Here is a 14,064-nt window from a genome sequence, read left to right on the forward strand (position 1 = left end):
GTTCAGCAGATATTTTCACATTATTCTCACTAAAGTGGAGGAACGATTTGCACAAAACCATTCAAATGGGAAAATTACCTTAAGAAGAGAAGGAACACAGGCAGAGGATGAGACATTAATTTACCCTGAGCCTGGCAAGACTTGCCAAACACTCAATACTCAAGTGTAGGTGCTGGGGCACCCCCCAAGAGCTGGGGAGATCTAAGTTCTGACCAACAAGAGCTACAGCAATCCTCATCCCTTTGCCTTCCAGAGGAGGAAGTGGTAAGCCAGTCCCCAAAGGAATGAGTCAGGCACTTAAAATTTGGGGTGATTTTGGAAACATTTCACAGCAATTGTCAAACCAGGGCTAGATCCAGGCGCCTCATTTTGCACAAGATGGTTGCAAAAGTGGCAAAACACAACTTTTTGTCAACAAGAATCTGTCAGTCCCCCTCATGTGAGCTCCCTGTGAGGTGTCAGAAGCCCACACCAAACCTTCCCTGATGGGCAGGGGTCACACAGACCTCACCTGGGTTTGGGGTTTTCTCCTGGGATCCAGGCATGCAGGAGTCACTGAGTGAATTTGACTGTGCTAAGGGAGAAATGAGGCTTTCTGGATCATCCACAAGAATATTCATCATGGAAAGAGTCTTCTTCTAGCTATGGTTCAAAAATAAAATTGTTAAAAATGTAAAGGCAGAAAAAGACATGAGTGCATTTGCATTGCCAGTGGTTGTTCTGGCTTGTGTTGCACAGAGAAGGAATGAAAATCCAGATTTTGTGTTGGCTGTGGGGGGCTCGGTGCACACAGAGCATCCAGCCTGGGGTTCCAGGCAGGGGTGGGTGAAGGCTGATGGAACAGGCTGGGCATCCAAAACCACACACAAAGGTCTGACACGGGGGAAATCTGGCTCAGGAGAATTATTTGGCCTTCCTTCCTGGCATAAAGTATCAAGTGCACCTTTTACCTCTCAAGATGTAGAAACATTGAAAATAATTTGGTGGTAAGTTTAGCTGCAGGCCCAGATGGTCAGACAGCAGAGAGGTTTAAATATACAGCCTCAGCCATGGCTGCAGCCCTCTTTCCTGCCTTCAGTCTATTCCTACATCATGGCTCTATTCCAGAAAGAAAAACAGGTCCTTCACTGAGATGCACAAGGCTGTCTAACAACCTGCTTCCATCAGTTTTTCTTCAATCTGTCTGCATCCCCAATCTCTTGGGGAGGGGGTTTACCTGAGAGCTGGGTGTCAGCTCTGGGCTCTTTTCCTGCAGAGATTCTCCCACACTGTGCTGCAAACACAGAGGAAACACAGAGAGGATGTGTGTGCCCAGCAGAGAATGTCAGGAGCAAACCCAGATCCCTCAGGAACAGCCCAGCACTGGGCAGAAGGACAGAGAGGTGTCCCACAGGCCCTGGAAACTCAGAGCCCTGAAGAGCTGGGGGTCAGAAACACAAGAGTTTGGTTTTGCTGCTTGGACTCGCTGTGCAAGGCTGCAGCAGAAGCCTTGAGACACGTAGCATCTATTTTTACAGGGCTTGATTCAAAGTTGTTAAAGCTGAGAGGAGTCTCCCCACTGCTTTTAATAGACTTTGATACGAATTTAAATTAAAAAAAAAAAAAAACACCACTCATGATTAAAAATAACGAAATTGTGGATTTACAAATTATTAAAGCATTGGGAGCTGTGTTCTCCACCAGTTTCTTTGCAGACATTGATTACAAAGGCCAGGCTCATGTAAAACTGTGACTAATAAACCAGCCATAAAATCAGTCCATGGCTCAGAGAACAATAATTTTCCCAAACTAAATCTCATTTCCCTGTATTTCCCTCGCCTCCTTTTTTTTTTTTTTTTTTTTTCAGAATTGCCAATTTTTGCTCTTAATATTTTCCTTTTTCTTGGCAGTCAAACTCTGGAATCACTGCCCACCCTGTCTGCCAGCTTCAGTCAAGCCTTCAAATCCTAGTAGGCCAAGCTCCAAAAGGATGTGAAATTAACTTATAAATGGCAATTATTTAAAACCTAATCCTTCCCAAAAGAACTCTCAAGCAATTTTTTCCTCTCTGTGTTCTGTCAGTGGCTTTGTTTGAGCCTTTGCAAACTGTTCCTGGTAACAACTTCAGCTGTTTCCACAGCAGAACAAGAAAGGCAGGAGAGATCTTCCACCAATCTCCCAGGCAGCCTCAGCACCTCCTTTTTCTGTGGGTATTTTGCTTTATGCCCAGCTGCTTATCAGGTGTCTCTCTTAATGCCCTATGTCCCACATATTTTTAGGGTTTTCATGTCAAGAGGTTTGTAAAACTGTGATGGTTTGGCCTTATTTTGACTTGCAGTGCATTTTGACACTGTCATTTCTCCGGGGGTCGAGGCTGCTCCACATCCTGGGGGCTTGGTTGGAAATTCAGATTTCCCACTCCACAGCTTTTGAGGGTGATAATTTCTTGCCACACTTTGTGTACACACACACACACAGACACACACATCCCCTTCCCTGCCAGCTCCCAGCTCCCCTTTTGGCATTTTGGAGAGCCTGGAACCACCACCCAGCAGCTCCAGCCCACAGGAGCAGCCAGTCAAGCACATTTCGTGCATCTTTCCAGCAAGCTCAGCCAACATCAGTTGTTTGCAGGTGCTTTTTATTTGCTTTCTGGTTTGCTGAGACTTTAGGATGCACTTGGGTCCCATTTGCCAATTACTCTCTACAGCCAGGTGCTCTAGATGCTTTATTGCTAATTCTTCCTCAGCTTCTCCCATCATCCCATGGATCTGGAAGGTAGAGCTTTAACAAAAATATTGAGTGCCATGAGATGTTATGAAATCACAAGAAGCAGCTCTGTGGTGCTCTGAATTGGCTCACCAAGACACATTAATTTGATTAATAGGTGAGTCTGTCTGCTACTGTACCCTCTGTTCCCCTAATTCAGTGCTGAAAGGAGCTTGGTAGCCATCCTGAAGCTACAAAAACACAAACAGGGATTTCAGGGGAAGGAAAATGAAATGAAACAGCTACTCCAGGCTGGGGGGCTGGGAGAGGATGCACTGTTTTTACCTTCTGGAATACAGAACATGGGCAGACTCATCTGCTCTCCTCCACAGGGGGATGGTCTCAGCCCCAGTGGGGGCAGGGGGTTTTAGGGTGACCTGAAAAACTGATAAGAGACCCCAAGAAAGGGGGAGGATGATCCCAAAGTCCAGAAGAAGTGAAGAGGAAAGAAGAGACAGGTAGAAAACTCAGGAGGAACGCCTGACAAAGATCTTCAAACAGTTTTGTTACAGTCACAGCTTCACTTGCATCATTCTACCTTTCTGCTCTTCCACAAAACCCCACAACATCTGTTCCTCGCAACATGCAGTATAAATGACAATAGTTAGTCTAGAACAAACTTTTCAGGTGTTTGAAGAGCAAGAACACACCAGCCTGTTCCCTGGGGAAATGCAGGTTTGAAAGAAGCACTTGTCAGGTTTTACAGGGCTCCAGTACTACTCAGCAAGGATGCACAGAGCTCCAGCCCTCGCCTTACACAGCTCATTTGCTGCATTGCATGCAAAGATAGCTCTTTAGACTTAACACCCACAGAAATGTCATGCAAGGTTCAGCATATTATGTGTTTGAAAAGGACCTTGTCAGTCACAAAGGAGGTTTTTTTTTTTTTCCCCTTTCAAAATTTAAGCATTCATTTGGATAAGGGCTTGTCAGATTCATTCCTCTAGTGGTGCCTGAAAATAGTGGGTTTTCTTGCTTTGAAAAAAAGTATCAAGAGACTTGAAATAATTCAGGGACTGAAACCTCCCTCTGTTCACATTCTTGGTGCAGAAAAAGTAAGGGAGAAAATCACCTCTGGGTGTTCACTCTGCTCTGGCTGGAACAGCTGTAAACATTTACTCTCTTTTTTTTCCTCAACACCTGAAGATGAAGATGGAGAAAATAAAAGTGCCTTTCTGTGTTTGCACTATTTCTACAGAGCAGAGCAAAGCAGGGGTTTGTGTACAGTTCAGGCAGTGCTAAGGACAAGAGGAGGAAGATGCTGGCACAATGAGGCTGCTGGGGCCAAGTGCTGGGACTAAACACCTCTGCATCCATTCAGGGCACTTGTCACCATTTCAGACACCTCTGAAAGGAGTCCCTGCATCAGTGCTGGTGTTTCACAATGGAAATCCCTTCAGCAGGTGCAGAAGGGATGGGAACAACTGTCCAGATTTCAGGAAATCAGTTACTTATCCTGTGGGAACTCGGTGCACCTCTCCTGATGCCCAGAGCTACGAGAGAACCCTTGGGGAGCTCGGGGGCCCTGGGATGTTGCTAAAAGTGCCTGGTGGCTCAACTTTGACCCTACAAGAGATGTACCACCTATATATGAGGATATAAGAATCACTGGGGTTTAAAGGATATAGAAATAGAACACTCACAGGTCAAAGTACAGATTTTAAGATTTTGGTACAGGGGGGTTGGAAAAACAAGATAGAGGGAGTTGGGGCCTGCCACATGGTTCTTCCTCCTTCTTCTTGTCTTCCATTTTCTGTGTGATGTAGGTATTTTTGATAGGTTCTTAGTAAAGGTACACTTGGTAATAAAAATGATAAGTATTGGAGATGAAAGATAAATATAGTTTACGTAGTCTTTGTTATAAAAGGATACAACCGCCCTGTGGGCAGTCAGAGTGCCTTTGGCTGCCTTGCTGGTCAGACCCCAGCTGGGCAGAAAGAAAATTTTTATAGATAAGAAATAATAAACAACCTTGAAGACCAAACCTGAGAGTCCAGCCTTGTCTTTTGGAGCCCGGGAAGCGAGCCCATCTCACCCTTGTCTGGGCAGGGACAAAGAACAGCCAGGAGCCCGGGCATTATCCCTTCCTGTTTCCACTGGCAGCACTGTTTGTTCTGCCTGTCCCCATGGGCTGCCTGTGTAACCCGAGGGATGCACAGGATCAAACCCCCCAGGGTCAGAGGAATAGGGCCAGGGGTGGTGAGGGCTTTCCATCAAATGGCTGCACTGGCTGGGGACAAATATTGGCAGGAGTTTGTGTCTACGAGGTGTGGATGAAGGAACCAAACCTGCAGGAAGTGGTCTTGTTTCATTCTTTGAGTAAAACGACCAGAAAAACCTAAAAAACCAGCTGCTGACTGGTTCTGTCAGAGTGCTCAGGGAAGGGCTCCCCAAAGTCGAGCAGTTTGACTTTTATTCCAGCAGGAGTTCTGGGGTTACCCAGGGAAGGGCTGGCTGAACTTTATGGTTGCACGTCCCCAGGCTGGAGCCAAGCAGAGCTGTCTAAAAATACAGCTTCTGCATGACTGCAGGATGGCATGTGCAGCAAGATAAAATTACTGGGGAAGCAGGGCAGGAAAAAGGAGCTTCTGAATGGAGGACAGGAGTACAAATATGACCTTGAGGTGCCACCAGAAAATGTGTATATTTATCAAAAAAAAAAAAAAAAGTCAAGCCCCTCAGCGCTGGAAGATCAAAGAGGAAGTATAAAAGGTCAAAAGGCTTCAAAAAACAGGACTTTTCTAACTGGATCAGAGCCTTCAAAAGACTGTCATTCCCAGAGGTGTCCATGTTCATGGGATTTCATGAGAGGAATTGTTCATAAATTTGATAGAAACACAGACTGAGCTAAAGAGCAGAGGACTCTCAGTACTACAGAGGCAAAAATTAGGAATTATTGGAAAAGCTGTGACCACAGGTTCCCTCTTTTCCCTGTGCAGACCCAGATCCATGAGCACACTCTGGACACTGGGCAGCTTCTTCTGGGGCAGGTGGGAGCAAAGGCCCTCAGATGCAGCCCCCCAAACCCCCTCCTGCTGCTGGACAAGGATGGAGGGAGGGATGGCTCCCTGGCAGAGGAGTGAACTCACTCAGAGGGAAACTTTTGGAGGCTGGATTTGCAGGTTGCAAGAACAGCTGTGAGCTGCTTCATATCTTTTTTTAAGCCATATATGGAGCCCAATGGGAAAGTGGGATCTGCTGTGATCTCTGCCCAAGTTTTTCCTGAAGAGCCCTGCAAGAGTGGGATCCCTTTAAAGACACCACATTAGAAGTTCACAGTAAATGTGTACTGACAATAAATAAAAAATACACACACACACACACCCCAGGTGGCCAAACAGCAGCACAAGGGAGCAATTCTAACCAAACAGACATCCTTCAAAAAGGAGGAATCAGATGCAGAAATTAGGCAAATTAGATGCAAGGCTCCAGTAAGGCAGCCCCAGAAGAGAAATCCAAGGAGTGACTTGCTAACAGTGTGGAGGCTGACAATGAACCCTTTCTCAAACACATCAGAGGCAGAGAGTCTGCCAGGAGAGCTGCTGAGGCCAGCAGGAAATCTCAGTGCAAGGCAGCCCAAGGAATGAAGAAATCAGGATTTTGCAATGGCAGTCACAGGCAGTGTTTCAAAGAAGAAATAGGAATAAGAGCTTAAGTGACTCTGTCAAAACTAAAATCAGGTAAACCCCAGCCCAACCTCCCCTCTGAGAGAGCAAGGAGCACACGAGGGAGGGTGCACTAAGACTTTGATGCTGTTTTGCAGTAAAGATGGTGAAAAAGGGGTGGAAATAGCACCCAGTGGGTGCAAATGGGGAGCCCTGGTCAGAGTGTGTGTAATTCCATCCAGGGCAGATGCTCCTCATGGGGAGAAAACCAGGAGCAGAGCAGAGGCTCCAGGGAGCTCAGGCAGCCAGGAGAGCCTGGGAAGAGCTGGGGTTTCAGCACAGTGCAGAGGAAAACAGGATAAAACTGGAGGGGCACAGGCGTGGGAGGGTGTTCCCAGGAGAGGTCAGCCTGGCGAGATGTCACGAGCCTGAGGAGAGGAATCCCCCATGTCAGGGACTGCAGGGAGTGCAAGGACACGGCAGGACAAGGATCCTTCTTTGTCTTGTTTCTTACACTCCTCCCCAAACACAACAGCAGAGATATTTGGCCCAGTGTGCCACCTCAAGGGAACTCCAAATGCCACAGGAATGGCAGGAACAAGGACTGGGGCTCCTGGGGTGATGTCCCAGGTTGTGGTCAGGTGCCCACTTGTCATGACCAAGGAAACATCTTTCTCAGTTGGAAAGGAGTCTTAGGTTTTGCAGTGTCTGTAAAATTATAGATGTGAATACTTTTACAATATTCATGAATAAAGCTATTGCAACATAGCTACAAATGACTCACTGTCTTCTCAAGGAAACACCCTAATTTTTCCCTGATATCTCCTTTCAGGGAATAAAAACCCCAAACCAAACCCAGCTTGAAGGAAATAACCTTATCCTGATCCAAAGAAACTGTCTTAACATCAGAGATGTGAGTAGGAGGGAGGGAACACTGTGTAATGGCACATGGGAGCTTTGAGATCCCAGATCTATTAAAGGGCTGGTTTGCCAGATTAGCCACTTTGCATGCCTGGAAATGTTCATTCAGAACAAACTTTCATCATAATCAAAAGCAAGTTATCAGGCAAAAATGCATCTGGTTTAATTTTCAAGGGCTGGTATCCTCGAGAGACTTTTCGTTTCAACATCTGAAACAGCTTTCAGTGGCTGTACATGGATTGATGCAGGTTTCTCCTCTCACAGACTCAGAATGGTCCAACAGAGTTGTTCTGCTCTTTGTTGGCTTTTCAGGGTTTGGAAACCTTGGGCTCAGAGAATTTGTTTTCCTCACAGGTGAAACTGGGAGGAAAAGGCTCAGGAAGCTGTCCCTCCTCCTGTCTTCTCGTGTCCTTCTCGGGTTTTTGGAGAAATTACCCACCATGACCAAGTTGTCCTGATGGCTCACCCAAAACAGCTCTCTCTGTTTTTCCTTCTAACCATCCTCACTCCCTTATGCTCACTGAAGTTGAGTCATTTCTCTCAGAGGACCAGAGAGCTCCCAGACTCCTTCCCAAGGGAGAATTCCTCACTCCAGAGAAGGAGACAGAAGAGTTTTCTGACCTGAAATGAGGGAGGATGGTGAGCAGCCAGTGGGGCTCTGCCCAGGGACAGGGAGCCAGGGGAAGGAGACCTTTCCCAGGCTGGGATGGTGCAGCTCCAGCCCTGTTTGCTCCCGGGGATGTCCCCACTGCCAGGGGTCACTGCAGGGGAGCTTTGCATGGACACCTCTTGGACAGGAGCAGCTTCAGCTGCTTGGGACAGGGAGGAGAAACTCTTTCCTTGAAGTCACTGCAGCTGGAGAGATGCCAGAGGAAAAACTTTTCCATGGTGCTCCCAGAGAAGATGAAAGAAATTCCAAAGAGAAGAAATAGGGAAAGGTTGTTATCAACCAAACCAGCACTGGGTCTCCAATTCCAGCTTAATTGGAGCAGGGAGCAGGGCAGAGGACCCCAGGGCAGGAGGTTTTCTGTGCTTCTGCACATCAGAGGAGATGAACTGGGCTCAGGGGAACCTGCCATCCAAACAGGTGCAACAAACACATTGAAGAAAGCAGAAACTGTGCATGAGTTTTCACTGGAAAAAAAAAATAAAATAAATGCAACTCTTTCTAGTTCATTTTCTATCAATTAAACCAGTTTTTTTTCCTCTGCTGACCCAATAACCACTGGTCAATAACCTTGGGGAATAAAGGAGGGAGGCAGAGGAGGGAAAGACTTCCACCTTCCCTGTGATGACCCAGAGCATTTTAGCATGGCAAGAAGCAAATGTGAAAAAAAAAACAAACAAGTAGAGAACCACAAAGTAATTCAAGTCAAACCAACATTTAAAGCAGCATTTCAGTAATGGGGACTAAGGTGGAGGAGCATTGGAGGGACATTTTGCCTTCAGTTTTTAAAACTTTAAAGACATTAAATGCTTTCTCAGACAGCCCAAAAAAAAAAAAAAAAAGAATCACCTTGCAACGAGACAAATAAAAGCCTGTTTTAAAAGGAACTATTTTTCTTGTATCCCAGCGGATTTGCCATTATCAGTGACAGGCACAGGCCTACCTACAGTATTGAGCTAATTGCTTTATGATATCCTTTGGTCTGGAAGTTTCTCCTAATGCCAACCTATTCTTCAAACCCAAATTTTTCATTTTTCCTCCCCTTTGAGCATTAAATCCACCGAGAGAAGGTGAAGAGCATGGCTGAGACACAAGGAGTGTGTCAATGAATAGAAAGGCTGCACTAGGGACGTTTGCCAGTGACAGCATGGAGATAAATGTGAAGAGAAAGGGAGGTATTTTGAGAAGGAGAGATGAGCACAGCCACTGAAAAGCACCAAAATGAGCACACAAATAAGGCACAGGAGACATTCAAGAAGTGAAGAGATTTGCCAGAATAGAGAGAAAGAGGGCTTCTTCTCTGGCAGATCTCAAGCAAGATAGCTTGCCAAACAAACTGGAAGAGGAAGGAGGTGCAAAAAAAAAAAGACACAGAGCAATGAGCAGCACTTCCTCTCTGTGTGAGATTTTTTTTTCCCTGTGTATTCAAGTTTTTCAAAAGCAGTCACACCACCCAGTTTCTGGAAGATGAGAAGAAATGCACGTCCCTTCTCCTCAGACAGAGAAAAACCCACTTTTTAAACTCACATCCTCCACGGCTGCCCGGCACCCACCGTCCCTGCAGTGCGGGGGCAGAAACACCAAACGCGGGTGAGCACTGGCAGGAGGGAAAGGAAACACTGAAGCGAGGTGCTCCACCCCTCTGTCCTCCCTCCAGGTACCAGAATCGCCCAGCACAAACCTCCTCATCCCTTCCAGGACCCTTTCTCAGCAGAGCTCAGAGACGTGTGTGGGCAAACACGGCTCCTGGTTTTCCTGGCAGCGCTGCTCAGCCTGGCTGGTGATGAGCAGCAAGGGGAGAAGATGCTGAGCTGGCCCAGCGCCCTCCTTCAGGAGCCAGCACCCTGCAGGGGCCACCCCTGTGACCCCCAGCCCCCTGGGATGGGCTGCTGGGGCACAGGAGGGGATCTGAGGGCAGGGACCAGCCTTCCCACCAGCACAGGGGCCGGGAATGTTTCCGTGCTGGAGGCCAGATTGATTTTTCTAGCGCAGTTTCCACATTAATGCGCAGCTCAGCAGAGTCCAGCATCACACCCAGAACATCTGGTGGCCACAGCCCCAGGGATGGGAGCCATGGGTTGTGCTGGCAGGGCCTGGGGCTCCTACCCTGCAGGCGCCAGCAGGACGGGAGGTGGAGGAACACCAGGGAGAGCTGGAAAAGGCACAGACAGTGTGCTCCTGGCACACACAGGGCAATCAAATACCTATTCAAACACAGCAGCACTTCATTCAGATGCTGTCTTATGTTCTCCCATCTCGTGGTTGTGTAAATAAGCCATAGAGAGCATTAGCCATGGCATTCTTCATAGCACAGCCCTAATTGCTGGAGGCTCCATCGAGCTCTGTAAACAGCATTTTGCGCTGATTTTGAAAATTAGGAACTGAAGTTGCACTTATGATAATTGCCAACTTATTTTGCTCCGTGCTGGAAAGCTCATTCCACCTTTGCTTTTCACTTTGTAGCTGTTGAAGGAGCATTTCAAAGGTATCATCACTTACTGACACACACATTATTTCTCTGTTAACAGAACTCAGGGGGGTTTACAAAGCACTCAGTCAAACAATTTTTTGCCTCCCCAGACTTTTGCCCTGCCAGAATTTGCTTCTCTACTTCATTTGCTACCTTTAAAAAATTGTATTATTATACCACTAAGACAGTTCTCACAAAAACTGGTATTTTTCCCCTGATCTTTTTTTCTTTTACAGGGGAAATGTCTGTATCGGTCTTGGAGACAACCCTGTAGAATATCTAACTGGAAAACATCGGTAAAAGGTGAAAGATTAAAAAAAATCACAGAATCATTAATGTTGGAGAAGCCCTTCAAAATCATCAAGTCCAACTTTGACCAAACTAAATGCCACATCCAGCTATTTCTTGAACACTTCAGGCAGATACCACCACCATCCTGGGAAACCACTTCCATTGCTTGTCAACCCTTTCAGTGAAGAAATTCCTCCTGAGAATGAAGATGCTGAAGCAGGATTTAAAAGTGAGGCTGCAACTTGACTTGGAATCACATGGTTGCAACACAGAGTTCAGTGCACACAGGCACAGCAATTCCCCTCATCCATGTTTAGGAATATCAAAATCTCATTGCATTTGAGTGCAGGAATGGATAATGGTGAAGGAAACCTAATCCATGTTGTCCTGGATTGCCAAGCAGATTGTATTCTGTTTGCCATCTGTGTGGCAGCTGTCTTCTGTTCAGTGGGCAGTTTTCTCTTTCTCTTCCACACCCACTCCTCCCTCTGGGGGGACACATCTGCTGATAACAGCTATGGAATGTCACTGCACGGCTGATAAGAACTACAGCGTCCCACTGGGAGATGGGAGCCCAGAGGGAGGAGCCAAGCATTCCTACCCGGATATAATCTGGAGATTCTGGAACACCAGCACAGCTTCTCCACTGGATTCCCCAGAGGAACAGCAGCTGCCTCTTCACTGGATCTTCAGAGGCAGACTGCACCTTTCTCCAGGATCCCTGCTCCAGCAGAACCACCCCTGGCACGGCAGGAGGGCTGCAGCCACAATTCCAATGGCCCTGCTGCCAGCACCCTGACCCACAGGGTGTCACGTTGTGTTCTGACTCTGGCAGTGTTGTTTTAATTTACTGCATTGTTTATTTTATTTTTATTTTCTTCCCTATTAAAGAACTGTTATTTCCTTCTCCCATATTTTTGCCTGAGAGCCCCTTAATTTCAAATTTATAACAATTCGGAGGGGTGGGGAGGGTTTACATTTTTCCATTTCAGGGGAGGCTCTGGCCTTCCCTAGCAGATTCCCATCTTTCCAAACCATGACACATGTGGAGCTGAGGTATTTTTCTCCTAAGAAGTCCATCTGCCCAGGCTCTGTTTTGGACTGGTTCTCAGCCAAAGCTCAGTATTTTGATGCAAAATGTGTGCCTGGGGCACCCCTGGGCTGAGCCCACACTGCTTTTTCTCAGCAACATTATACCCCATCAACCTGTCCCTGAAAACAATTTTTTATTTTTAAATCCCCCAGCCAGGTATGCGGTATCCTCACCCTTATCTGATGCCTATCAGCATCCCTGGGCTGCCCAGGCACTTCTACCTCCTCAAGCATAATTACAACCACTTTTCCACCTAAAACCAAACCTTTCTGGGTGCTCTCCTGAGGCTTCCAGGGTTGCCCCAGCCTGGGAAGCATCAGGAGGTAAAGAGATGGGCAGAATGTTGAAGAGCAGCAGCCCTAAACCCTCTCCAACACATTCCCAGCTCCTGCTGTCTGCCCTCCCCAAGGGTGTGGGTGAGCACCCAGCCCTGCCCTGGAGGAGTCCTGTTGGAGCTGCTGTGCTCCTGGAAGGTTCACACAGCCCAGGGGACTCGAGCAGCCACTGTGCTGTGGCAGGGCTGGAATAATTTGCTCTCCTGAGCCAGCTCCTCCCTGCTCCTCCTCCCTCCTGGTGCCCAACACAGGAGCTGGGAGAGCTGCTCTGTATGCAATGGATATGTCCCTAAATCACCACTTAATCTTGGACAGCAGAAATAACACTGGCATCTGAAAACAAAGTCCTGCACATAAATACCAAGCTGTAAGTCTGCCCCAAGCCTGCCAGCAGTTCCTGAGCCCCTGGAATACATTTGCAGATCTTCACCACAAAGGCATTTAACCTTCAAGGAGGTCTTCAACTGCTGGAACCAGAGCAGATGCTCTTATCACATTGCATTGGGTACCCTGCCTAGTGCTACCACTCTTTAAAAGCCCTTCACACTCCCCTCTGCACCCCCCAAGAAACCCCCGGACATGTGGCAGCTGTGACTGGCTCCCAGTTGTTGTCCTTGGATTTCATCACAGCCCAAATGAGGCTGTTCCTGGTGGCTCACTTACCCTCCAGTAGCCAATGTTCACTCCTACCTGAGGACCACTTTGGTTCCTAAATAGGTAATTTCTGCACCTTGCTTGCAGGCAGGTGGCCAAACCCTGTTTGCACCCACTGCCCAGCTCTCCACCTTCTCCAGGTGCCACAAAAATCCTTCAGGTTACTGCTGTGAAGGTCAGCCTGTGGGACAGCCCACTGGCAGTGATGTTCTGGGGGAACAAAACAACCCCAAACCCCTACATTTTATGTATGTTAAAATGGAACAGATTAAAGCTCCAGCAGCATCCAGGGCATGAGCTGCATGTTGCACTCAGCATATGGCATTGACAGCTACAGCTGACAGACCACTGCCACAAGAAAAAGGCCACTTTCCTCAAGGAACCACTCAATTTCCCACTGATTTGCTGATGAAAAGTACAGAGGAGGAAAGGGGTGAAAACATCCTCCATGCCTGTTCATTTTCTCTGTGCCCACAAGGCTGAACTAAATGATAGCCCAGCCGTGTCACTGCACACATCTTAGGCTACTTCTTCTCTCAGTCTTCTCCTGTGGTCTCCCTTCCTGACTCTTTCAATGATTTTAAGTTTTTACATGTACTTGGAGCCAACTCTCTCATGCCACGTTTCAGTGCTCCCATGGACTCTGGCAATGGCCGAGTTGTTTGGGTGTGACTCCTTCAAGAATCTTCCAGCTCAGTGCATTAAAGGAGTCAGCGCTTTAGCCCCTTTGTTTAACCATTAGCCCATCCATTAACCCTTGCCTGGGATTTTGTTACTTTTCAATTGCTCTGTCCTACAGCTTGAAAATACCTTCTATGAGGAAAAAACAAGGTGGGATGTCATTTGAGAGCAGTGCTCCATCCTAATAGAAAGCAGAGTGGGCTGCCTTCCGCTAGAGGAACCACTGCCTGTCAGGAGCTTGGGGGCAGGACAGGAGAGAGGAAGAGGGCTCCAATGATAAATCCATTTTCATATCCCCCAACTGCTATGCATGACCACAGCCCCACTGTTCCCCAGGCAGGGTCAGCAGCAATTGCATTTTAACCCTTTAACAAGGTCCTGGCAGCAGGACCTGGCAGTAGAACACTGACCCTGCTGCCCCAGGGAGGCTGGGAGCTGAGCCCTCCCTGCTGCTGCCACACTGAGGAGCCTCTTCCCATCTTCCAACCCTTCAGTGTTTCTATGGCTTCCCAAAATAAATCTGGATAAAGGCACCTCACCCTCACCTCTACAACTCATCCCTGCTCCCCTTATCCCACTGCAATGGGAGAGGCCAGCAC

Source organism: Fringilla coelebs (genome assembly GCF_963513975.1).
Source record: "Fringilla coelebs genome assembly, chromosome: 2".
In the NCBI taxonomy this organism is placed as follows: Eukaryota; Metazoa; Chordata; class Aves; order Passeriformes; family Fringillidae; genus Fringilla; species Fringilla coelebs.